The sequence below is a fragment of the Notamacropus eugenii genome, chromosome X, assembly GCF_028372415.1.
Source record: "Notamacropus eugenii isolate mMacEug1 chromosome X, mMacEug1.pri_v2, whole genome shotgun sequence".
Lineage (NCBI taxonomy): Eukaryota > Metazoa > Chordata > Mammalia > Diprotodontia > Macropodidae > Notamacropus > Notamacropus eugenii.
The window spans coordinates 61,704,343-61,730,944 of record NC_092879.1 but is presented as its reverse complement, the minus strand read 5'-3'; the positions used below and the strand labels follow the sequence as shown (position 1 = coordinate 61,730,944).

The following is a 26,602-nucleotide window of genomic DNA, read 5'->3' as shown; positions in this document are numbered from 1 at the left end:
GCATCCAAATTCTTAAAGAAAAAGCTAAATGAATTACAGAAGGAACCAGACAGTAAAAACTATACTCATAGGAGAACCTCAAATTTCCCTGCTCAGTACGAGATAAATTTAACCATAAAGAAGTCAAGGAAGTGAATAGAATCTTAGAAAAGTCAAATATGATAGACCTCTGGAGAAAACTGAATGGGACTAAAAAGAAATATACCTTTTTCTTAGCTCTTCAAAAGTTAGTTTTGCAAAAGTTGACCAGAAGTAGAACAAAAAACCTCACAACCAAATGCAAAAATAAAAGCAAAATAATAAACTTACTCTTTTCAGACCATAATGCAATAAAAAATTATATTTAATAAACAGCCATGGAAACACAGATTAAATGCTAATTTGAAACTAATTTAATCCTGAAGAATGAATGGATCAAAGAATAAATCATAGAAATAATCAATGTCATTAAGGAGAATAACAATGAGACAACATTCCAGAATTGATGGTATTAAGCCAAAGCAGCACTTAAGGAAAAGTTTATATCTTTAAATGCAAATATCAATAAAATAGAAAAAGAACAGATCAATGAATTGAGCATATAACTACAAAAAAAAAGAAAAAGAACAAATTAAAAATTCTAAATTAAACATCAAAATGAAAATTCTGAAAATCAAAGAAAAGACTAATAAAACTGAAAGTAAAAGTACCATTGGACTAATAAATAAAACTTGGAGCTGATTTCATGGGGGAAAAAAAGATAAACATTTGGTCAATATGATTAAACAAAAGAAAGAAAAAAACCAAATTACTGCTATTAAAAATGAAAAGGATAAATACACCACCAATAAAGGAAAAATTCAAACAATTCTTAATAGTTATTTTGTCCCATTATACACCAGTAAAGCTAATGACTTAAGTGAAATGGATGAATATTCGCAGGAATAAAAATTTCCCAGATAAACAGAAGAGGAACGAAATAACCCTGTGTTAGAAAAAGAAATTCAATAAGCCATCAATGAGCTTCCTAGGAAAAAATCCTCATGACCAGATGGATTTGCAAATGAATTCTACCAAACATTTAGGGAAAAATTAATCTCAATACTATACAAACTATTTGGAAAAATAGGTAAAGAAGGAATTCTACCAAATTCCCTTTATGACAAATATGGATTTGATACCTAAACCAGGGAATTCAAAAACAGAGAAATAAAACTATAGACCCATTTTCCTAATGAATATCAGTGCAAAAATTTTAAATAAAATACTAGCCAGAAAATTGCAGCAATATATATCACAAAGACTATACACTATGAAAGGTGGGATTTATACCAGGAATGCAGAGCCAGTTCATAGTTATCAGCATAATTGACCATATCAACAAAAATAAAAATCATATGATTATATCAATAGAAGAAGAAAAAATCCTTTGGCAAAATACAGCATCCATTCCAATTTAAAACACTAGAAAGTATAAGATTCAATGGAACTTTTCTTAAAATAATAAGTAGTATCTATCTAAAACTGAGAGCAAGCATTATCTCTAATAGAGATACACTTGAAGCCTTCCCAGTAAGATCAGAGGTGAAGCAAGGATATCCACTATCACCACTATTATTATATTATTCTAGAATATTCTATTCTAGAAATGCTAACTATGGCAATAAGACAAAAAGAAATTGAAGGAATAAAAAGAGGCAATGAGGAAACAAAACTATCGCTCTCTGTAGATATTATAATGGTTTACTTACTAAATCCTAGAGAATCAACTAAAAATGGAAAAAATAACAACTTTAGCAAAGTTAAAGGATATAAAATAAATCCATATAAATCATTAGAATTTCTATATACTTCCAAGAAAACAAAGCAGGAAGAGATATAAAGAGCAATTCCATTTAAAATAACTGCAGACAATATAAAATACTTGGGAGTCTACCTGCTAAGAGACTATGTGAACACAAATACAAAAAACCATTTCACACAAATAAAGACAAATCTAAACAACCGGAGAAATATTAATTGCTCATAGGTAGGTTGAGCCAATAAGATAAAAATGACAACTCTATCAAAGTTAATTTACTTATTCTGTGCCATACCAATCAAACTGCCAAAGAAATACTTTATTGAGACAGAAAAAATAGTAACAAAATTCATCTGAAAGTCCAAAAAGCCAAAAATATCAAGGGAATTTTTTTAAAAATCCAGGAGGGAAGGTAGCCTAGCAGTACCAGATCTCAAAATGGCAATCATCAAAGCAATCTGATACTGCCTAGGAAACAGAGTAGTAGATCAGTGGAATAGGTTAAGTACATAATACATAGTAGTAAATAGCCAAAATAAATTAGTGTTTGATGAGTGCAAAAAACCAAGTTTTGGGGGTAAAAACTCAACATTAGACAAAAATTGCTGGGAAAACTATAAAGCAGTTTGGCAGAAACTAGGCATAGACCAACATTTCACACATATAGCAAGGAATGGTCAAAACTGATAAATGATTTAGACATAAAAGGTGCTATCATAAGTAAATTAGGATGGCATGGAAAAATGTACCTGCCATATCTATGGATAAGAGAAGAGTTCATGACCAAACAGGGGATAGAGGAGATTATGGGAATTAAAACAGATAATTTTGATTATGTGAAATTTTAAAGCATTTACATAAACAAAGCTAATACAGCCAAAATTAGAAGGAAAAGAGGAAACTAGGGAAAAGAGGAAACTCTGATAAAGTTCTCATTTCTCAATCATATAGGGAACTGAGACAAACTTATAAAAATAAGAGTCATTTCTCAGTTCCTAAATGTCAAAGGATATGAACAGGCAGTTTTCAGAAGAAGAAATAAAAGTTATCAATAGTCATATAAGAAAATGTTCTAAATTACTACTGATTAGAGAAATGCAAATTAAAATAACTCTGAGGTACTACCTGAGACCTATCAGATTATTGACTAACATGAGAGAAAAGGAAAATGACAGATGCTGGAGGGAATGTGAAAAAAGTGGGGCACTAGTGCACTGTTGGTGGAGTTGTGAACTAGTTCAATCATTATGGAGAACAATTTGGAACCATGCCCAAAGGGCTATAAAAATGCATACCCTTTGACCTAGCATTACTACTAGTTAGTTTGAATCCCAAAAAGAGCAAAAGAAGTAAAAAGACCTATCTGTACGCAAATATTTATAGCAGCTTTTTTGTGGTGGCAAAGAATTAGACGTTGAAGGAATGCCCATCCATTGGGGAATGGCTGAACAAGCTGAGGTAAATGATTGTGATGAAGTACTATTGTGCTATAAGAACTGACAAGCAGGAATGTTTCAGAAAAATCTGGGAGGTCCTTTATGAACTGATGCAAAGTGAAGTGAGCAGAACCAGGAAAGAACTGCAGAAAATAACAACAAAATTATAAAGATGACCAACTGTTAAAGACTTAGCTACTCTGATCAAAACAATAATCCAAGACAATTTCAAAGGAACCATGACAAAAAAAAAGTTATTCACCTTCAGAGAGAGGACTTATGAACTCTGAATGTAGATTGAAATATACTTTTTTTACTTTATTTTTATTGTCTTATTTTGTTTGTGTTTTCTTTTGCAACATGGCAAATGAAAATATGTTTGGCATGATCTCATATATATAGTTGAAATCAAAGTTCTAGCTTCAGAAACTTAGCCACGTCACCCTGAGCAAGTCACTTAACTTCAGTAGATCTCAGTTTCTTCAGCTATAAGATAGGGGTAACAATAGCACCTGTGTTGCAGGCTGTTGTAAGGATCAAATGACATAAGTAATGTTTGGAAAGTGCTCTGTAAACCCGAAAGCACTGCAGAAATGTGAACTCTTATGGTCACTGCTTGCTTTTTGTGTTTTGCAATGCAGACAGAAATGCAATGGGCAATCCCCTTTAAAATAAACAAGCATTGTTATATGACACATTTTCAAGCTGCCTGACTGTCACCTGGACGACTATGCATGAGCTGTAGTGTGCACAGAACATATTTGGTGCATAACCAGTCTCAATCCCATGTGTGTGTCAAAGAGACACTAGACTTTCGAGTCCAGAGAACTGAGCATGGATCTCAGTTCTGGAGATGATAGCTGTATAAACCTGGGCAAGTCGTCTCATCTAGCTGAGCCTCTTTTTCCTTGTCTTTAAGATGTTAACAAAAGTCCTTGCATGCCCTCCCTCTTTGGCTGCGATGAATATCAAACAGGATGATATGCATCATGTATCCCAGAGTCCAGAGGTCTGGGCTGCCTTGGTAGCATTATGGACACTCTTGTACAACATTGTGTAACATAAGGATTCTCTCCCTCCATGGGGTAGTGTCACAAATGGAGAGCTCAACAACAGATGTGTCTGCCTTCATTTAAGCACATCCCTAGGCCATGTCTTGCTACAACAGACACTCAAGATCAAATGGCATTTCGAGTCGTGGCTCTGACACTTACTACCATATTGCTTACACAGAGAGCAAAGGCACAAGGGTGAGTTGCCTTCCAGCAACTGTAATTTACAGATCTTTTTAGAGAAAGAGTCCTCCTGTATTCTGTGGATAGATATATCTTTCAAATTGGATATACTTCTCTTGGAGCCTCCAGTATTTGGGGCATTCAGTGTCTCCAGGGGATCACTCTAAGTCAGCAATTTGTACTGAACGAAGGCTTCCTCGATAATAAAGGGGATTCAGGTGGAGTCACGTGTCACACTTCGAGACAACACAATCTCTAGGAAATCTGGATAAACAAAGTACAACTTGGGCTAAATAGAGAGTCCTAACTTTTTAAAAAAGGCTATCAGGGATATCTCTTTTAGAATATGTGGATTGGCAAGGTCTCTCTCCGTGAGCCTCTAGTGTTTCTGGGCTAGTTGGTGTTTTTCAAAATCATGTACCAGCAGAGAGAGACTTGAGTATTTATTAATCCTAAACTCTCCTTAGGGATAGATGGGTTCATTAACTGCCTTAGATAGTACACAGGCAAATAGCTGATGGAATAGTATCTAATAAGTTAGAAATCTCATTCTGAGCTTTCCTCTCACAGTACTACTGGATTCAAGTGCAGGCTCTGCTGCGTGCTGGGTCTGTGATCTCTGCAAAGTGACACATCCTCTAAGCCTCAATTTCCTTCTCTGTGAAAGGGGAATAGTAAGGTTTTCTTGACTACATCACAGGGATGATGTGAAGTTCAAATGGAATAGGTAACAAAGTACTTTATACCCACAAAGTGTTATGTAGATAAATGTAATTCATTTTATTTATGTACTTTCTGCAGTTCTCACCTTCACCTTTCAGTTCCATTGAGAGTCCTGGGTTTTGTCTACTAAGTATGGAGCTAACTTCACTCATTCAACACATTATCAAAGACGTTTTGACCACCTACTATGTGCCTAAGAGGCATGAAAGCTAGCATTGTGGACTGAGTACTAGATTTCGAATCAGGAAGGCCTGATTCCTGCCTTTGATACACAGTGCAAGGATTTCCCATACCAACATTCACTGTACATAACACAAAGGTGTAGAAAATTGAAATCATGACTTCACAGGGGTGTGGTTTGCTGAGAAGTTCCCAAGCAGGTGGATCACCAACCCAATGTGAATAAGCCAAAAACTAGGCTATGTCTGAAAGGCTCAGCAGTAGCAGACAATTGGGTCTCAATTCTATTCAATGAGAATTTGCTTAGCACTTAGTATATGCCAGACACTAGAATAGGAACTGAAAAGCTAAAGACAAAAATGAAGCAGATCCTACCCTCAGCTTCTATTATCCAAGCTTCTATTAGGATAAGCAATCTTTTCACAGAGTAACAAATACAAAATACAAACAAAATATATGCAAAGTAATTTCAGAGGGGAGGTCTCTAGAAACCAAGAAGTTCAATCTATGCTGTTGACTCAGATCTATATGTTCAGCCCTAGATTCTCTCCTGAGCTCCAGTCCTACAGCACCAACTGCTTACTGGCCACTTCAAAGTGGTATTGACCTACCTGAAAGTTTGGTTAAAAGAGGCAAACAGGCTAACTGGTATATACATGAATTGTGTTTATTCCCTTAAAACCAGCTAAATCATGTATACATGGAGCCAGAACTTTAATTCTGACTGATTGATAAAAGAATGACAACCTTTATATATGTTTTATAGCAGTTCCAACTCAGGATGTCTGTATCCCTCAGATTTATGATCTCCATATGTGTTTAACCATAGCATGAGAAAGGAATTTTCTTAATTGAAAAGATTGTAAATACAATAGGAGAGTTGACAAAGTGTCAATTAAAAACACAACCCAAGATATCTGTGTTTTCTTTACCATTAACATGGCATAACATAGTATAAGTTCATAAAATATTAAGGTAAGAAAAGTCCCATTATTCAAGATAGCATCTTGGGTTAAGGCACCTTGTCCTTACTGGCCAAGAGGAAAATATTCTTAGCTTCATCTGGCCTTGCAGTTGTTGACACAGGAAGGGCATGTCTGTTAGACCACGGCTCTTCTTCTAGTTGATTAGTTCAGGCTTTGGCCCTTACTGGGGTTCAAATGATCTGAAACGATTATCAGTGGATTGCTACAGGCATCTCAGACACAACATGTCCAAAAGAACACATTATTTTTCATGCAAAACCCACCTCTCTTCCAAACTTTGCTATTATTTTCCAGGGCACCACAATCTTCTAGTCACTCCAGTTCCCAAGCTCAGTATCATCTTCAGTTCCTTACTGTCATTCCATATATCCACCCAGTTATCAAATCTTAATGTTTCCACCTCTGCAACATCTTTTGCATATGTTCCCTTCACTGCATTCACCTTCATTCAGGCCCCCATTATCTCTCAACTGGATCATTGCATCAGTCTTCTAATTGAACTCATTGCCTCATCTAATCCATCCAAAAAGAGCCCCAAGTGATTTTCCTTAAGGATAAGTCTGACTATGTCAACCCTCTATTCAATAAACTCCACTGGCTCCCTCTAGAATCAAACATGAACTTCTCTATTTGGAATTTAAGCTCTTTACAACCTGGCCCCTTCCTGTCTTCTCAGGGTGTTTTATACCTTGCTTTTCTTCACACATTACTGTCCAGTTATACTGGTCTACTTGATATACCTCTCACATGACACTCCATTTCCTGTTCCCATGCCTTGGCAATGGTGTAGAAGATTATTAAAACAGAGGGGAGACTTGAAGAAGGAAGACCAGTTAAGAGGCTATTAGAATAGTCCAGGTTAAAATCAGAACTATGGTGATGGTCATGTGATGAGAGGGAATGTGATGAGAGATGCTACGGAGGCAGAAATGACAAGATTTAGAAAGTGACTGGATATGGGAGTTAGGGAGAAGACTTCAGGAGAAGGAAGAATCTAAGATCATTCTGAAGTTGAAAACCTGACAGAATGGAAGGATAGTGATTATCCTTTACAGAAATAGGGAAGGTAAAACAAAGTGAAAGCAAGAAAGCAGAATTAGATTGAAGAGAGGCTAATGAGGGGTGAGCTCTAGGGTTCAAGCTATAATAGTTCAGCGTCCAGCAAGCAACAGGGTAAAGAGCTAGGCAAACCATTATCTCAATTTACTCTGCTGTTTGTCTGTGGAGATGAGTATATTTTGATACCCAGCTACATCTGGCCAACCCAAACCTTCAGGATATTCTGAGGTCCCTTTGGCTGGAGAGTTCCTGCTACCACCACAGTCTTCATTATTCTCCATGGCACCATACTAAGTCCATGCTGCCATAAGACAGGTGGGATCTGGATTGGCAGAGAGGTGTGGGAATGGCCACTTCATGTTTGGGGTAGGTTCAGGCTAGATTGTGTGGAGTGAAAAGTCAGATAGTCAGTAAGTATTTATGAAGCACCTACTATGTGTCAGGTATTATGCTAAGCACTGGGGATACAAAGAAAAGCAAAAGATAACCCTTACCTTCGAGGAGTTCACAATCTAATGGGGCAGACAACATGGAAACAATTATGTACAGATAAGCTATAGACAGGATAAATAAGAAATAATCAACAGAGAGAGATCATTAGAATGAAAAGGTATTGGAAAAGGCTTCCTATAGAAGATGGAATCTTAACCGAAAAGTGAAGGAAACAGGGAAACCAGGAGGCAGAGATGAAGAGGGAGAGCTTCCCAGGCATGGTGCACAGCAAGAAAAAAATGTCCAGAGTCAGAAGATGGAGTGTCTTATTCAGGGAATGGCAAGGAGGCCAGTGTCACTGGATTGAAGAATATGAATTGAGGATGGACTTTACCATTCCAGCCCTTTTGGACTTTACTGTAGCTTTTCTTTCTACTGAGACATTGCCAGTAATATTCTGAATGTCACATATAGGATTTTCAAGCTCTTCCCAAGGTTGACGGAGTAGAGTGTCAAATCATTACCAAATCAGAGATTCACCTTAGGCTATTTCAGGAAGGCGGTATCCTCACAGGCTTGACTACACTTGAAGGCTGACACCCCTCCACACCCCCATCCCCAGCTGACTTGAAGGCACAAAATGCAAGTCACCCAAAAGGAGAAAAAACAGACATAACATATGCCTTCCCTGTTTGCAAGGATATTCATGGAAGGTTAAAATCCTCCATCACATTAGAGAGATTTTCTACAGAGGATTTTAAATGAGGATATGGATAAAAATCTCCTACTGATTTGTTAGACATTAGATGACCATTTCTAAGTATAAAAAGGAGACCTGAGCTAATAAAGGGGGAGGGGATGAAGCAACACTGATATAGTCTAGCTCTGTTTTGTGAGCTGTTATAATTTCCTCCCCTCTGATGAACCTGTTGATCATGAAAACAACTGGAGATTTGAAGGCCCACAACTGAAGGAACCTATTTAGGATCAACGTACCACTTTGACTAGTTGGTACTGCAATGTATAGAGCACCGAGCCTGGAATCAGTAAGATCTGCGTTCAAATTGAGCTTCAGTCATTGTATGGGTATGCCACTCAACTCCCATTTGCCTCATTTCCTTCAGGTGGAGAGGTATCTCCATTCTATGGCTATTGTGAGGATCAAATGAGATAATAACTATAAAGCACTTAGTACAGTGCATGGCACATAGTAAATATTCTATAAAATTTTAACTTTTTATTATCATTGCTAAATCTAGATCAATACCCTCATTAGTGAGTAAATTCCCACTAATACAAATATTATAATCAATTGTTATATTAATATATTATATATTAATTAATATAAATAAATATAAATACTCTAATAGTGGCTAAAGTTCTAGAATTGGAGTCAGGAGGACCCGAGTTCAAATCCTACCTCAGATGCTTACTAGCCGTGTGACCTTGGGTAGGTCACTAAACTTCTCTCATCCTCTGTTTTTTCATTGGTAAAATGAAGATAATACTAGCACCTACTGCAAAGGGTTGTTGTGAGAATCAAATGAGAAAATCTACATAAAGTGCTCTGCAAACCTTAAAGTGCTACATGGTAGCTATTAATCATGAAAACATGATATCAAAATTTCATGTTTTATCCCATTGTTTTGTTGTCTCAGAGAAAATGAATAAACCTGCATTCCACTAAAAGTAACCCCAGAAATTTTCAATGCACTATTTTCAATGAGTTGTAGCAACTCTTCATAGAAAAGTCTTGACATTCAGTCTGTTCTTATCCTATCAGATTCCTTGTAGAGCTAACCAACTCTTATCATCAATGAATAGACAGTGAACTTTAGCCTCTGTAAAGATGCAATTCGACTTCAAAAGTCGTTTTTTTAATTAATCAATATTTCTAAATTCAAGAAAAGGAATAGTATTTCTCCCCATTAAATCATTGCAAGGAAATTATTTATTTCAAAGAACTCCATTAAACCAGGTTATTTTCATTTATTGCCCCCCCCCCTGAGAAAATGCAATATACTGGATCGATAAACATCGAAAGAAGAATACCATCTACATTCATCATATTCAATACTTGTGCAATAACATTTCTGTTTTCTGTGGAAAGATTCTCTACTTAACTTGACTACCTTTTATTTCTCCTCCTCAGTCAAACATAATGGTTGATGTTTTTTGCAATATACAAAGGAGTTTTGCTAGACCGCTCAGTTATTCCATTTATATGCTGCCGGCTGAGTTTCACATATGATGTTATTTACTATATTTTTAGTATACTAGGTAAAATGCAAGAGAAGCATATGATGATTTTTCTGAGAATTACACATGTAATTTTAAATAACAACCAGTAAATCTAGCCAAGTTCACTAAATGTTAAGCTTTTTATCCTTTTGTTTTGTACAAGACACTTGCTCAGAGGGAAAAGATTTGATTTTATAGAGCTTATCATTACAATCCAGAAGCTTTAAAGCATGCAAAAAGTCTGTCATTGTTAAATCTTCCATTTATTCCAAAAATAATGCAAAGCAGTATTTTCTGAAGATTTGGAACCTGAAGTAGTTAACAGGTTTAATCTGAATTCTTATTCATCTACTTGATGCCTACTAGAGTGGAATATGAAGTGCTTCGCCTTGCTGTCTCATATGCCAATGTTACGTCATATCTCCACAGGGAATGAAGGAGTCATGGGGACTGGAAACTCCTTCTGGCTCTTCCTCTCATTAGCCATGTGACCCTGGGAAAGTCACTTATACTCTTCTCAAGCCCTTAGTTTCCTCATCTATAAAATGGGGACAATGAAACAGAACTTCTGTGAAAGAGCTTTATAAACCATAAAATGCTATACAAACGTAAAAGTCTATTATAACTACAAAAGATAAAAAATTAATCAATAATGGGAAATCAATTCACAATATTTTTAACCTTTTCTAGGTTGTGGAAGTTACCCAAAAGCATATGATCTTGTCTCTCAAGGAATCCTTTGAAAAAACAAATAGTTCCTTTGTCGTTAAAACAAATAGCTTTTATGCAGTCACACCATTTTTTTTGCAAATCAGAATTTTCATTTAAAAGATTCTTAACCATATCATATATTCATCTTCTCATTTAAAGTTGTAGCTAAATGCAAGAATGGCCTAAACATTTTCCTTTATTTACTAAAGTAGTTGACTTTATCATGTGCACCCAAGTAATAAAAAACATCATTTTGAGGGACACATGGTTTCTTACTTTATAGCAGTATAAATCAACGGATTACTGGGAAGATAACTGTAGCTGTTGTACAAGAAAAAGAAATAGAGAACTTCCATACAGACCTTGCAAAGATCCTTCAAGCAAAGGCAACATAAACCCTGATACTTGATGTCTTCACTGTGACAGTGAGCACAAAGGTGGAGAGTGAAAGCTCTGATCGAAATGACCAGATGATTGCATACTACTCAGAATCGTGGTACTTAGACAGCATCAATATTTTCTTCACAAAGAGAGTTGGAAAGTGCAACGTAAGGATCGTTAGAAGATAATGAAAGTTAATACATCTTAATAAAAAAAGAAATGGTTGTTTACAGACATAACAGTCATGTCAGAATCTGCTCTCTTTACATAATTAAAACACTAGCCAATTAGGACAAAGTCAAACTAAATATGAAATAAAGGAAAAGAAGAAATGAGAAGGGGTTGCATGTGATTGTAATAACTCTAACAAGACAGTTTAAACAAGCTTGTGACTAAAAATAAGACAAAACCCAAGAATACACAAAAGTCAAGACACTATCCCCATTTTTACAGAAGTTTAACCAACGCAAAAGAGTAACCAGAAGAAAGAGGCAAAAAGAATACAAGAACAGCCAGTCAACAATAATTTTTAGCCAAGAGGAAAGATATGTCAGCCAAGAGTAACACTAGTTAAATTCATTAAAAAAAACAATATGAACAATGATGAAAGATTGCAAGAAGTACTGTCTGAATAGAGAGCAAAAGACAGTCATGAAGAAAACAAGACCACAGAGAACTTGGAATGAAGTCTAGCTAACTCATTACATCACCTTGAGATTATCTGTAGATGAAACTGAAAACAATTATGGGAAGCAATGTGGTTTAATGGAAAGAGCCATGGATTTGGATCAGAGGATCTGAACATAAATCCTGGCTTTCCTACTTGCTAGTTATGGGACTATGAGAAAGTCATTCTCCCTCTGTAGACCTTAGTTTCTTCATTTTTAAGTGAGAGAATTGGACTAAATGGTGTCAAGTAGCACACCCCACTCTAAATTCTACACCGTAGTTGCCTAAAATAAACAGCTACAAAGTTTAAAATCTGGTAATCATTTTTATAGCAATCTACTCTTACTAGGGACTGCAGCTTTCCCACTACATTTTGGCTCCACCATACTATATCAGTATACTATGTAAAAGAAGTGGCAACGTCACCTAAAAAAATGAAGTCACAAAAGTGATCAAACTAGACAAAACGCATACAGAAGAAATATGTTATGAAAGTTACACTCTTTTAAAGCACGTAAGAATTAATATTTAAGCAAAGAAAGGAGACAAGTATTTACTTATACCTACTTTGTCCCAGGCATAATGCTAAGCACTTTACAAATATTAAGTCATTTGACATGTCATCACAATAAGCCTGAGAAGAAACTGAGACAGAGATTAAACGACTTGCCCAGGGTCACACAGTTAAAAAGTTTCTGAGATTGGTTTAAACTCAGATCTTCTGAATTGCAAGCCCAACTCTCTATCCGCTGTGCCACTTAGCTGCTTCAAGCTGCCATTTAAGATACCTCAAAGAGGAAAATAATCCCCCCAAAGTGAAAAAAAAATCATGGGTGACATTTTTATTTTTAATTAATTTTTATTTTTTCATTTACCAAGCATTTTTCTCTCCCTTCCACTTTCCCCATCCCACTCCCAAATGAAAAAAAGGAAAGTAAAAACTTTGTAATAAATATGCACAATTAAGAAAAATAAACTCCCATACTATGTCCAAAAATGGGTCTCATTCTGCAGCAATCATCTCTCTCTCCACAGTATTCAACGTGAGTCCTCTGGAATTATAATTGGTTAATGCATTGATCGGAGTCCTTAAGGACTTAAGTCTTTCAAGTTGCTCATTTTTATAGCATTGCTCTTATAGTATAAATTGTTATCATTCTCACTTCATTCTGCATCAGTTCATTCAAATCTTCACAGATTTCTCTAAAATCATTCTCTTTGTTCTTCCTCATAACACTATGATATTCTATTCATTCATGTATCATAATTTGTTCAGCTGTTCCCCAATTTATGCATATTCCTTCAGTTTTTCTCTCCCTCCCATAAAAAGTAACCAAGAACATGAATTATTGTACCATATAGCTGCTTTCTCATCACTAAAGAATCTTGAGAAGAACAGTCTATATAAACACTAAGAGTAAAAAAAAAAAACAAAAAGAAAATAAGCAAATTTTTACAGTTAATTTTTTATAGCACATCCTTTCTTTTTCTGTTGTTGTTGTTCAATTGTGTCTGACTATTTAAGACCCCATTTGAGGTTTCTTGATGTCACACAAATGACTAAGAGATGAGAATATACACTAAGCTCCTGTTTTCGCTGTCATTTATTGATTGGTTTAAGTATTAGACTTGATGTAATATGCTGCCTTGAAGCACCTCTTCAAACAATGGTGCACATGGCCCTAAATGAGCATCTAGGTGGTTCAGTGAATAGAGTGCTGAGCCTGGAGTCAGAAAAATCTGAGTTCTAATATGGCCTCAGACACTTCCTAGCTGTGTGATCCTGGGCAAGTCACTGAACCCTGTTTGCCTCAGTTTCCAGATTTATAAAATGAGGTGGAGAAGGAAATGGCAAATCATTCCAATATCTTTGCCACATCCCAAGGGAGGTCACAAGGAGTGAGACACAATTGAAATGACTGAACAGCAGCAACAACATGGCACTATAGTACCTGTGACAATGATGATCACTCTGTTCAAGAGTACTGAAATTCAATAGAGTTAAAAACAAAGACTTATACTCTTAAGAAGTTTGCCAGAATCACACACCAAGGATCTTTTCTCATTACTTTCAGTACAAAAATACTAAAAAGTATCTTCAGTGAAATGCACAATATAAAATAGAGCAGTATAAGCATCCACTCAAGATAAACAAAATGGATAAGCAAACATACCAAAAACAGTACTTGAACTGTAGATATTTAAAAGCTATCTGGAACACTCTTAATAATCCTGCTTGGAAATAGAGAGAAGGCAAATAGATACTATCTTGAGATTTTCAAAGACTATTACTCTATGAAAACCTGAAGTTATAGCAATGATTCCCTAACTGGATTTAAAATTCCTAGAATCACCAATATATTGAACATAAACAATATATCTTACATTTAATTATGCAGTACTCTTACTGTCAAAGCATTTATACACCTATCATAGGTATACAGTTTCAACTTAATTACTCTCTAAGTTAGACAGCATTAATTAATATTATACCTTGTTCTTAAATACTGAGGATTTAAGGCTGGAAAGAAAACTCGAGTAAAACCTTGGTGAAATCCCTTTAATTTTACAAAGGAGGAAAGTAAAGCTGAGAGAAGAAAAGGAACTTGAACACAGTTGGTAAATAGCAAAACCATGTTGTAAAACTACATCCTGAGGGGTGGAGCCAAGATGGCAGAGTAAAAGGATGGACCTGCTCTAGCTCTATCCCCATAGCCCATAAAATACCAGTAAAAAATGACTCTAAAAATATTTGAGAGCAGCAGAAGCCACAAAAAAACAGAGTGAAAGAGATTTCCAGTCCAAATAGCCAGGAAGGCCAACAGGAAAGGTCTCTCACACCAGGCTGGGAGCAGAGCATGTGGCACAGACAGAACTGGAGCAGGCTTCAGGGCATGGAATCATGGGCAACAGCTGTGGATCCAAGATTACTCAACCTACAAATGCCAAAGACAGCTTCAAAGGTCAGTGAGAAAGCTCTTTCACCTGGGTGAAAAGGGATCTGGGTCCTGCCCTAGCCCCAGCCTCACTACAGCAGCAGTTTCCATTTTTGGAGCCCTCCACCTAAACACCCTGGGGAAATTGAGCAGCTAATCTGGGTCTCAGTTTTGAGTGGAGGCCCTGTGGTGAGGAGGAGTGCTGATATGGTGGAGGCTCTGGAGAGGGGGTCCTACTCACAGATCCAGGACAGAAAACCTTATGGTTGCTCCCAGACCAGAGTGAAGGCTCCTCTCCTTTGATTGAGCCACCTTGGATGAATGGAGAACTTACAGGTCCCCAGAATACACCTTTCACTTGACAAAGGACTCAAAAGTGAGGTAACTGGCTGGGAAAATGCCCCCAAAAGGGGAAAAAATAAGACTATAGAAGCTTACTTTCTTGGTGAACAGGTATTTTCTTCCATCCTTTCAGATGAGGAAGAACAAAGCATATAATCAGAAGAAGACATAAAAGTCAAGGCTTCTACATCAAAAACCTCCAAAAAATACATGCAATGGTCTCAGGCCATGGAAGAGCTCAAAAAGTATTTTAAAAAACAAATAAGAGAGATCGAGGAAAAATTGGGAAGACAAATGAGAGCAATGAAAGAAAATCATGAAAAGCAAATCAACAGCTTGCTAAAGGAGACTCAAAAAAATGCTGAAGGAAAAAACACCTTTAAAAATAGACTAATCCAAATGGCAAAAGTGGTCCAAAAATCAATGAGGAGAAGAATGCTTTAAAAAGCAGAATTAGCCAAATGGAAAAGAAGGTTCAAAAGCTCACTGAAGAAAATAGTTCTTTAAAAATTAAAATGGAGCAGATGGAATGTAATGACTACGAGAAACCAAGAAATTACAAAACAAAAAGAATGAAAAAATAGAAGAAAACGTGAAATATTTCAATGGAAAAACAAATGACCTAGAAAAGAGATCCAGAAGAGACAATTTAAAAATTATGGGACTACCTGAAAGTAATGATCAAAAAAAGAGCCTAGACATCATCTTTCATGAAATTATAAAGTAAAACTGCCTTGATATTCCAGAACCATCGAGTAAAATAAACATTGAAAAAATCTACCAGTCACCTCCTGAAAGAGATCCAAAAAGGAAAACTCCTAGGAATATTGTGTCCAAATTCCAGAGTTCCCAGGTCAAGGATAAAATATTGCAAGCAGCCAGAAAGAAACAATTTGAGTATTGAGGAAAACAATCAGGATAACCTGAGATCTGACACCTTCTACAGTAAGGGATCAAAGGGCTTGGGATATGATATTCCAGAAGTCAAAGGAAATAGGATTAAAACCAAGAATCATCTACCCAGCAAAACTTGAGTATAATACTTCGGGGGGGGGGAAGGTCATTCAATGAAATCGAGGACTTTCAAGCATTCTTGATGAAAAGACCAGAGCTGAATAGAAAACTTGACTTTCAAACACAAGAATCAAGAGAAGCATGAAAAGGTAAACAGGAAAGACAAATCAGAAGGGACTTACTAAAGTTGAACTGTTTACATTCATACATGGAACGATAGTATTTGTAACTCTTGAGACTTTTCTCAGTATTTGGATAGTTGGAGGGATTATATCCATATAGACAGAGGGCACAGGGTGAGTTGAATAGGAAGGGATGATGTCTAAAACAATAACATTAAGGGGTGAGAGAGGAATACATTGGGAGGAGAAAGGGACAAATGGAATGGGGCAAATTACCTCTCATAAAAGAGGAAAGAAAAAGCTTTTTCAATGGAAGGGAAAAGGGGGGAGTGAGAGGGAAAAAGCGAAGCTTACTCTCATCGCATTTGGCTTAAGGAGGGAATAACGCACACTCAATTGGTATGAAAACCTGTCTCACACTACAGGAAAGTAGGGGAGAAGAGGATAAGGGAGGTGTGTGGGAGATGATAGAAGGGAGGGCAAATGGGAGGATGGAGTAATTAGAAGTAAACACTTTTGGGGAGAGACAAGGTAAAAAGAGAGAGTAGAATAAACAGGGAGCAGGATAGGATAGAGAGAAATATAGTTAGTCTTTCACAACATGACTATTATGGAAGTCTTCTGCAAAACTACACATTATAGCCTATATTGAATTGCTTGCCTTCTCAGTGGGGATGGGTGGGGAGGGAGGAACAGAGAGAAGTTGGAACTCAAACATTTAGGAACAAATGTTGAAAATTGTTTTTGCATGCAACTGGGAAATTAGAAATACAGGTAATGGGGTATAGAAATCTATCTTGCCCTACAAGAAAAGAGAGAAGATGGGGTAAGGGAAGGGAGGGGTGTGATGGAAGGGAGGGCAGATTGGGGGAAGGGGTTATCAGAATGCACAGTGTCTTGGGGTGGGAGGAGGGGAGAGTCAGGGAGAAAATTTGGAACTCAAAATCTTGTGGAAATGAATGTTGAAAAGTAAAATTAAATAAATAAAATTTTGAAAATAACTACATCCTCTAATATGGAACACTTGTAAAAAAAAAAACACATAGAATATACTTGTTCATAGTGTGAAGAGAAATGGCCTCTCATTTCATGTTTTTAAACCACTTCATTCCTTTAACTTTCAATATAGTCAGCTTCCGGATAACATGACCAACAAGATGAAAAACTAGACATTTTTTTCAATACTCCAGAATTCTCAAAACTATCCAAAATAAAAATTATATGCAAGAGATAAAATAACTGCAGTTGCCTCTTCAGGCCAAAACATCAGAAAACCTATTAAGGTAACAACCCAATGAATTAATAATAGAAAAGTTCTTCTTCTCTGTCCTGGGCCCTCTTCTCTTCTCCTGCCATACTAATTCACTTGGTGATCTTATCAGCTACCATGGATTTAATCACCATCTTAAATGCTGATGATTCTCAGATCTACCTATCTGGTACCAATCTATCTGCTGACTTCCAGTCTCACATTCCAACTAAACTATATACCCCAAAATATTTATAACAGCAGTTTTTGAGATCGCAGAGAACTGGAAACAAAGTAGACTTGGAGAATGGCTAAAAGAATTGTGGTATGTGAATAATGAAATATTACTGTACTTTATAGATCAAAGAATATGATGAATAGAGAGAAATGTGGAAAGACTTGCATGAACTGTTGTTGGGTGAAATAAGCAAAACCAAGAAAACAATATAAAGAAAGACCACGGCGATGTAAAGGGGAAGGACAACCATGAAAACACACACAATTTTTAATGAACATTGTAAAAATTATAAAGAATAAAGAATTTGAAAGGCAAGATATGAGAAGACTATCCCCACTCCTTTACAGAGGTAAAAGGTCCACAATGGTTGGACACTGCATATATTTTCATACTTTTTTAGATGTACTGATCTATTTTGCTACTTTTTTCTCTCCTTTTTATTTCTGTTTGAAAAATATTCTTATGCTGAGAGAAATCTGATTGATGTAAAAACACAAGATATTATTAAAATGATTTTTAAAAGATCTTTCAATAGTCATTTTTTTGTACTTTACCTCTGTGCTTAGTATTATCATCTTAATGTTCAACTTACTATAGTAAGTTATTACAGATATGGAAATAAAATAGAGAAGTGTAAATTTAATTACTCTTGTCAATGGAACATAGGACTAACTATACTTGGAAAGCATCCCATAAGCCTATGGACATACAATTGTGTCTATATCCTCTGTATCTTATTCTTCTCCAAAGCCCGCACACACACACACACACACACACACACACACACACACACACACACACACACACACACACACACCTCATCTAGTCCTTGCTCCTTGTATAAGAGGTAATCTGATTTGGAGCCAGAAGACCAGGATTCTGCCATTTAACAGGTATGTGACTGACTTAGGGCAGAATCAGTTGCCCTCTCTTAGCCGTTTCTTCCTCTAAAACAATGAATATAATAATATTTTCCGTACCTATCTCAATAGGTCATTGTAAAGATCTGCTAAGATCATGTATGTAAAAAAAATGTCAGCTCCAATTATTAAATGTTCAATCAGTTGGACGATTGGTGAAACATGTGTCCCTTGATTGCAATTTCAATTATACTCCCTAATGAAATATGCATTTAACAACTTGGTTACTGTCTTTACACTTTCCAGATGTGTGATTTTGTGCAAATCATGTAAATTCTATGAACCTCAATTTTCTCATCTATTAAATGGGGTAATAATGGCACCCACTTAACAGGATTTTGTAAAACTCAAATGAAATAGTATTTGTAAAGTTCTTTGCAAACCTTAAAGGGTTATAGAAGTATTAACTATTATTACAGTTCCAAGGAAAGCATTTTGCAAGTTTTCATACACTTCAGAAATGGGAGTGGTTATTGCTATTTTTGTTACATGTACCAGTGGTTTCTTACTTTGCTGTGAATCTAAACACTAAGCATGTTAGTGAGAAAAGAAATTGGGAGTTGAGGGCATATATTCATGTGAAATAGAGAAAAATTCTGATAGCTAATAGCTAAATGACTAAACAACTATTTTAGCAAAACCTCATGAAATGAAATTGCTGTCGATATAAAAGATTCCACGTCAAGTTCTAGCCATAGATGAAAACACTTCACATCCAGTTTTAAATGCACTAGTGTAATGTTACAAATTCACACCGTAACTACCAAACCCAACCCTGCAGTTGTTCTCTTCTGGCAAGGCTCTGCACCACTGTTTAATTCCAAGTCTTCTGTATGGAAACAAGTTCTGTTTTCTCTGCTCTTGAACCACTTTCAAAGACAATAAATGATTTATTAAATTAATCAGCACGTAGCCAGAGGCAAGAGATGTGTCTGGCTAGCTGCAGCATGGGATCTGACTGGCATTATTATTGGAGGCAAAGTAATATTTATATTTCAACCCACATTAGAAATTACTGTGAAAATATATAACTACAATAAGGTTTGATTCAGTTCTGGATTAGATATGGACACAGTGCTAAGCATTTTAGGATTAGAATAATTTTGGTAATAGAAATGTGGGCAAAGATAAGAGGATTTTGAAAGGTAAGATAAGGAATAAAATATATCCCAGATGTTGCCAGGGAGCGCACTTTTTCTTGGAAGATATGTAATATAGATTATTAATGATTTCATGCCATGCTGACTCCTGTTACTGATGAAAATGGAGATGATGATAATGCCCATTTGTTCAATACTCTTAGTGTGGTGAGTATTTTATAGTGAGGAGAGAAAAGAATAAGTGTCTATTCTCCCAGGGCTTAGAAAGCAAAATCCAAAGAAATCTAAGTGCAGATAAAAGTGCCAGTGCTACTCATCATAAAATCACAGAATCTCAGATCTAGAATCCAAACTGAATGAGAATTGCCTCTACAACATCGCTGATAAATACTTATCCAGCCTTGGCTTGAAGAACTTCAGCATGAAAACAGGACAGGGAAAGTAGTGACCTCACTACCTGAAGGGCCTGCTTTCCACTTGTAGTTTACAATAAGCTACAATTTCCCTCCCTATAATTTCAAGCTATTGCTTCTAGATTTGCCCTTTGGACTCAACCAAAATAGGACTAATCCCTCTTCCAAGTAACAGCCCTTCAAACTTAAAGTCCATTATCAATTCAGAGGTGTGTTGGAGCAACTGGTAGAGACCACTGTTAAATTTTCAATGTGACCATCTACACCTAGGAAATCAGCCAACACAACAAATCAGAACTTATTTTATTGATTTGTTGATTGTTAGACTTAAGAAAGTGGTGGTGAAAATATTAATGAAGATTAAAATTAAAAGTATGTCATGCTTACAATTTTTTGAGAGCTGGATGTTAAACATTGTTAAGCATGGCCTTTATCTGGTCCTTTCAAGTTTTCTCCTCTCCAGATTAAACATTCCTTCCCTGTCTCCTGTTATATCCTGGGCCATCTCCAGTCATCCTGATGAATCTCTGGTCACTGAATCCAGATGACTCAGGAGGAGAAAGTGAGGCTGATGACCTTGCACAGCCCTTCCTCACTCAAAACAAAGTCAAGTGCAAGTCATGTCATCATTTCTCTGATGTCATGGTCTTTTTTGAAAATGAAGGATGGACATACACAGAACAGATGCTCAAGTAACATGAACTCAAATCCCTTCACTGTCCGGAGAACACTTCTCTGGACATTATCCCTTCTTCAACCACTCCCAACCCACCCTCAGTATCTTACCTAAATAAACTGTGGTGATGACCAGAACTGAACATAATATTCCAGATGTGATCTGACCTTCCTATTCATGGAAGATATGGTTCTGTTAAATTCTAACTGTGAGAAGGGCAGAATTGAAATGAATGACAGAATAAACTAGCTACCAGCTTAACTTCTTCATAGTGGCCATAAGCAGGCCATTGGGGGATGTTGCTGACTCATTTGGGTCACTAAATTGTGAAATTGGAGAGGAAGGTGGACTTCAATTTTTTTCAATGAAGTGTTTCATAGGAGAAGGTATAGAGCAGCCAGTGTGGGGGCCATGATAGAGTTGATTAGGGAAAAGCAAAAGAATTAGTAGGCTCATATGAGTGAGGGTCCAAGTAAAATAAACAAACAAGTGAGTAGAGGACGCAATCAGTATAGTTGTGTGTTCAGCAGCATGTAAGCAGGATAGGAGAAGGAAGATTGTAGGAATAATAATCCAAGGGTGAGGCCTAGACACCGATGAGTAGATATAGTACAATGAGACAAATGCAGGAGTATGTAGAAAAGTATAAGGCTGAACTGGACAAGTAAAGGGTCAAGAGTTTGAAGGCAGGAAAATGAGAAGAGAGAAAGAGTGATAACATGAGAAATCAGGGAGAGGTTGAGTCATTGTAAACTATAGTGAGGAGAGAGAATAAGGAAGGACAGAGATTACAGTCAGATAAAGGAATTTCACAGCTATGGATTTAGAGGAGGAACACAGGTGATGACAAGATCCAGGGAATGATCATTCTGATGTGTGGCTGAGGTGAAGTGAATTGAGGAAACTAACAAACTAGGAAGCAAGAGGATTTGAGGGGACGTCAATATGTAAGGGAAGTCCTCAAGTACAAGAGCAGGGGTTGGTGGAGAAAATGAGTATAAGCCAGATCCTGAATTTCATGAGAAAAAAGAATAACCTGGAGGTGAGCAAATAACATTCAAAAGGATTTAGGTAGCATGATATATCTGAAATAAGTGACTCTCAAAGAAGACATAGTTGAATAAAGGTGATGGAGGAAGATCTGAAAATGGCAAAGAAGAAACAAAAATATGGCTATCCTCCCCTCCACCCCCCACCCCCAGTCCAATGTGTGTGGGATGGAGTGTGAGAAAAGGCAGAACCAGAACTGGAGAAGGTAGACAGGAATGCAAGTCTTTAGGGGAAATCAAGTTTCTATGGTTATAAAAAATGGAAGGAATGTTAGCAGAAGAGAGGCATTATGGTATAATGGAGAGATAAATGGCACTGGAGTCAAGAAAAGCTGCGTTCAGATCATGCCTCTGACACATACTGGCTATGTGATCATGATCAAAGTATAACCTATTGGTAACCCCTAGGTAGCTGTCTAAGGCTATGAGTTACTGATCTAACATTGGTAGAGGGAGTAGTCATACCAGGAGTTTCCTACACTGATGAAATAAGAGGTCTAGAACAAAAATTAAAACAATTTATTGAGATCATAATTACATACACACAAAATATATATACAACTTTTGTAAGTAACACGTAGGAAGCTGTGCGACAAGTGGACCAATGAAAATGTGTCTCTCTCTTTTTCCCTCCCTTTTAAGAAATGGAGCATATTAGAGCTATTTTAGTCAAATAAAAATACTTCTTGAAAAATGAGCCCCTTTAATTTGCCAAGCATATGCCATGTTAACTAAAACTCCAATTTTAATGATAGCAACTTTTAATCAAATCTTCTTCCAAGTAATTTCTTAGTTTAAATTTCACTATTGTGTGACTTTCCAGCTTCGTAATCCATGATCCACTTCCTATTCAATATTTGTTATATGAACAGTGGCAGAAGAGCAAATTATCATTTCAGGACTTTTTTCTTGAAATGTCATTTAAGTTTGAAAATATATGGATCAACACAAAAAGGCAATTTCCCTAGTAGCTAGTCAAAGTCTCAGTTAAATACAATATGCATCTTCTAGACCTTCAGAGAATAAAAGCCAGGAAAATTCAAAGATTCCTCCAAAGTTTAGTGTAAAATTTCAAAAACTGCCTTGGGACAGCAAAAAAAAAATAACAGGAGTCCAGTAAGGGAAAAACCTTTCTTCCTTCAGCCTGACAAAGGTCATAGTCACAAAACAGAAAGAGCACTGGATTTGGAATCATAAAATGAGCATTGTTCGAATCTCAGCTAACCTTGGGCAAGTTGCTTAAGATTTCTAGGTTTTATTGAGTTTTTCCATCTGTAAAATGGAGATCTCCATTCATGCTCCCCTGAAGCCCTCCTCTGAGGCTTCTTTGTGTCATGGAGGCAACTGTAGACTTTCAAAGACTATGTTAGTGAACTGCAAAGTACTGAAATATCCTACAAAGCTGGAAGGCTTCAATTGCAGCCTCAGTAACGGAGTGTTATACAAGGACCAGCCTAGTAAACATAGGTTCATCACCAAGGACTGCTCAAGAGCTCATTATTTTTTTGGCCACAGCAACTCAAAAATAGCCAAAACCTAAAGTGTAGATCACTCACATAGGTCGCAGGAGTCCACTGAATGTCAAAATCACAGGTCTTTTCACATATCATGCCTTGATACTCATGCAATTTACTCCACAAAGTTTTAAATTTCAAATATGCTATGCTAAAGTTTTTTGAACCTGTTTATGAAATGATATACATGAATCTATTGTCATTATTATTTTTATAGAGGAATCAAGATACGTTAGTTGGCATATGCTAATTAATAAATCAACTACAAAAACCTGTTAAAAGGTTAAGGAAAATGGTGACCTAATATGGATTTAGTTCTAGCAATGTAACTAAAGTCCATATCAGATTCTGAGATCACACAAACACAGAATGTGATCACAAAACACTTTCTATTGCAGTATAACAAAGAGTTGTGATCACCCCTGAGTTGTTTATTATATCTACTTATAAAATGAAAGCACAAATAGCATGCTTATCCAATTTATCCAATTTACAAATGACACAAAGCTGGATGGGATAACTAACATACTAAAGAATCATGATCCCAAAAGATCTCACAAGATTAAAATATTGAGACCAATTAAATAAGATTTAATTCATTAGAGATTAAATTCACACAAAGGTTCCAAAAAGGTGACTTTATATATACAGGATGGAGGAAGAGGGGCTAGACCAGGGGCAGTTTGGATTTAAAGGGCCATGCTTGAGGACCTAGAGGGTCACATGTGGCCTTAAGGCTGCAGTTTCCTTACCCCTGGGCTAAATTGCTAAGAGTTTATCTGACAAGGATCTGGGGGTCTAGGTGGACTACAGTCTCAATATGATTAAACACTGTGATATGGCCATCAAAACAAACTAATCCAATCTTGGACTCTATTGAGAGACATAGATTCCCAAAGTAAGGAGTCAGTAACTTCCTCTGTCTTCTGCCCCAGGCAGACCACATCTAGAGTACCATGTTCAGGTCAAGATGTCATATTTTAGAAAGGATATTGATACACTAGACATTGTCTAAGGTTTAACAAGGATCGTAAAAGGCCCTTAATGTAGAAAGTTACTGAATATGAGAAGCGAAAGAAACCAAATTGTATCTGAATAATATCCATGACAAACTTGAAGCAGTTTCTGCTTCAAGATCTCTCATGAGTAGGAACTCAATACCACCCAAGATACATCATTCCATTTGGGGATGGCTCTGTTACAGTCTTTCTTGACATCAGATCTCAATTTGCCTCCCGTAACTTCCAGATAATACTCCTAGTTCTGACCTCTAGTGATAACAAGTCTAATCCTTCCATCAGGTAACAATGCTTTGAATACTTAAAGACTGCTCTCGTATATGTAATACAATGGAAAACAACTTCATTTAGAGTCACAGGACCTGCATTGTGCCTTGTAGTTCTGCCATATTCTACTTGTGCAATTGGAGGCAAGTCATTTCTCCTTTGGAGCATTCATTTCATCTGTATGGGTCTCACTTTCCCCATCAAGAAAATAACCTCTGAGGACTCTTTCAGTTCTAAATCTATGATACCTATGACCTATGATCCACCCCACCTCCCATCAAGACTCCTTTTCTCCAGGCTAAACACCTTCAATTCCTTCAATCATATTTCCTCATGAACCCAAGACTTTTGATCATTTTCACTGCTATCCTTCAGATGTTCTCAAATTTCTTCTTCTTTGTTGTTGTTCAGTCATTTTTCAGTCACATCCAGCTTTTTGTGATCACATTTTGGGCTTTCCTTGGCAAAGATACTGGAGTGGTTTGCCATTTTCTCCTCCAGTTCTTTTGACAGATGAGGAAACTGAGGCAAACAGGATAAAGTGACTTGCCTAGGGTCACACAGCTAGTCAGTGTCTGAGGCTAGATTTGAACTCAAGAAGATGAGTCTTCCTAACTCCATGCTGGCACTCTAGCCACTACAACATCACCTAGTTGCTCTTGTTTAGAGTATTCTGATTCAGCCACAGATTGGTCTTCAAAGGGCCTTTGAGATGCTAACATTCAATGCATACGTTTTGAGAGGAACATTTCAGAAGCATTTCATTCGCTGGTTCTCATTGTTTACCCAGATAACTTCTTTATTCCAAATAGAGCTGACACATCCAAATGTGGATTTACATTTTTTAAGAAAATATATGAGGCTGTGTGGTAACTTGGATAGAAATCATTTAAACAAGTGTCTTGCCCAAAATCACCTTAATAATATACCAGGTCAATATGTCCAGAGCTAAACACTGTAGATTGGATGGCCTAACAGCTCTGGCAAGTCATATTCACAGATAAATTTATCTGTGAAAGTAAAGCCCCAAAGAAAATAACAAAATTACAGGATGTGATACAGAAGAGTCACTTGCTAAGGACATGTCTATAACAGGCTAAATCATGGGGTGTGAAGGAGGTCAGTCATCTTAAATGCTACACTGGCCCAAGCCCTAATGGTCTGAAGATATATAATTTCTATGATACTATAACATCTCATTTGATCCTCTACCTGGTCATAGAAACCAGGGCCAGAAAGAACTTTCAAGGCTATTCAAGTCTAAGCCCGTTATTTTATAGATAAGGAAACCGAGACTCAGAGAGGTGATGGGACCTGGACTTGCTCAAGGTCTAATGGGCAAAAAAGTGGCAGGGCTAGGATTTGAACTCATCATACTCCAAGTCCAAAGCTGTTTCAATTCAATTTAATTCAACAAGCATTTATTAAGTGCCTACCAAGTCCTAGGTACTGTGCTAAACACTGAAGATTCACAGGAAAAAAATAAATAGTCCCTTTATCTTTTTTTAAAAAATATATTTATCTAATATTTCACCTTTCCCAATTACAGGTAAGAACATTTTGAGTTCCAAATTTTTTCCTGTCTCCTTTCTTTCCCTTCCCCCAACTGAGAAGGCAAGCAATTTGATATAGGTTATACATGTGCAGCCATACAAAACATATTTCTATATTAGTCATGTTGTGAAAGAAAATACAGATCCCTCTCCAAAAAAAAGAAAAAAGAAAGAAAGTTAAAAAATGTATGCTTCAATCTGCACTCAGTCTCCATCAGTTCTTTCTCTGGAGATGGATAGCATTTTTTCATCTTAAGTTCTTCAGAATTGTCTTGGATCGCTGTATCACTGAGAATGGCTAAGTCATTCACAGTTGATCATCATACAATATTGTGGTTACTGTGTACAATGTTTTTC

At 36.6% G+C, this 26,602-nt stretch overlaps 1 long non-coding RNA gene across 1 annotated transcript in view; it reads right to left on the bottom strand.

Annotated features, from left to right (window-relative positions):
• Positions 1 to 9,766: 9,766 nt before the first annotated feature.
• Positions 9,767 to 26,602, bottom strand: part of LOC140515570 (uncharacterized) — a 109,022-nt gene continuing 92,186 nt past the window's right edge. Inside the window, exon 4 of the long non-coding RNA XR_011971086.1 lies at positions 9,767 to 10,610. This is a non-coding gene — a long non-coding RNA (uncharacterized lncRNA). The remainder of the gene's footprint in view (positions 10,611 to 26,602) is intronic.